We start from the raw sequence: 1,464 nt of genomic DNA, 5'->3' as shown, positions 1-1,464 counted from the left end.
TGTCTCAAGAAATAAATAAATAAATAAATAAATAAATAAATAAATAAATAGACTAACTTAAAAAAGAGAGAGTGAGTTAAGTCTTAGTAACAATATGGAACAATTTTTTAAGAATTATTTATTGGGGACCAGCAGTTAGCATAATGGCTATGTCGCTGGACTCTCAGGTACTCAACCACGGTTCAAGTACTGGACCTAATGGCTTAAGCTCACACTAGGCACATGTGTATGCATGCCCGAGATCCCGAGAGGAGAATGGAAGAGAAGGGATTGCGGCATGGCCATTCCCCCTGGGGGGTGATTTCTCGCTTTCTGTCTCTCTGTCTCAATCTCTCTTTCTGAAGAGCACATGTGCCCTATAGCAAAAACCTCTCCAAAAACAGAATTATTTATTGTTGTATTTTTTTTTTTCATTTGATCAGAGATAGGTAGGGGATAGAGGGAAGAAGTAAGAAGACAAGCTGCCAGGTCTGAGTCCCAAACCATGGTCAGTCATGTGGGAGTCCAGCACCTTACCGCCACCCCATCTGCTATCCCCAGTAGCTATTTTTTTCAAAAAAGAATTGATTTTATTTAACTTTATTTATTTTACTTTTATTTGATCAGAGAGAGATAGAGCAAGAGAGAGAGTGAGAGTGAGAGAGAGAGAGGGAAAGTGAGAAAGCAAGCCACCAGGTCTGAGACTCTAACCATGGTCAGTCATATGGGAGTCTAGCACCCTTAACCACCATACCACCTGCTGGCCCCAGACCCAGTAGATTCTTTTAAACAAAAGATGACATCAGGATTCTTAGTCTTTTTTACTACGATTATAGATTTTCTTAAATGAAAGAGGAAAGTTCAGAGAAGTTAAAATTGGAAGGAAAAACCAACCTGAATTTATATCCATGTCCAACACAAGTTTACATAGCTAATACCAACATTTTCGTTATTCTCAGTCTTACCTGATTTCTATGGGGCTATATGCACACACGTTTATCTGATAAGGTTTGCTTTACTGTACAAATAAAAAACTGACTGAAAATCTTCTTCTATTTCAAATCTACTAGTACTACTGATTTTTTGAAGGTGAATTGCAATACCAGTCTGATTTGTAATTGCAATACATTAGATTTTTTTCTTTCACATTTTTAAATTAACGTTTAATCACTGTACATCTTTACAGCATACAATTTTTTCACTTGAATTTAAAGAAGTTAGGGGCCAGCAGGTGGCATTGTGGTTAAGGTGCTGGACTACCACATGGCCAACTGCAGTTTGAGCCCCTGACCAGCAGCTTGCCAATCATGCCAGGCACATGTGTATGTGTACCCAAAACCACAGAGGGAGAATGGAGGAGAAAGGATTGTGAGATGGCTGCCCCTTCTGGGGGTGATTGCTCACTTTCCCTCTCACTGCCTCTCTCTTTCTCTCTCCAGTGATCACACACACCCTATGGCCAAAAAAAAAAAAAAAAAAACTTTA

General features: G+C 39.1%; 1 protein-coding gene across 1 annotated transcript in view; it reads right to left on the bottom strand.

Annotated features, from left to right (window-relative positions):
* DNAH5 (dynein axonemal heavy chain 5) overlaps positions 1 to 1,464 on the bottom strand; it is a 306,494-nt gene that overhangs the window by 183,219 nt on the left and 121,811 nt on the right. The window lies entirely within an intron of this gene.

Source organism: Tupaia chinensis, unplaced genomic scaffold (genome assembly GCF_000334495.1).
Source record: "Tupaia chinensis unplaced genomic scaffold, TupChi_1.0 Scaffold143836_2, whole genome shotgun sequence".
Taxonomy (NCBI): Eukaryota; Metazoa; Chordata; class Mammalia; order Scandentia; family Tupaiidae; genus Tupaia; species Tupaia belangeri.
The sequence above is the reverse complement of the archived record's forward strand: the minus strand, read 5'-3'. Positions and strand labels throughout refer to the sequence as shown.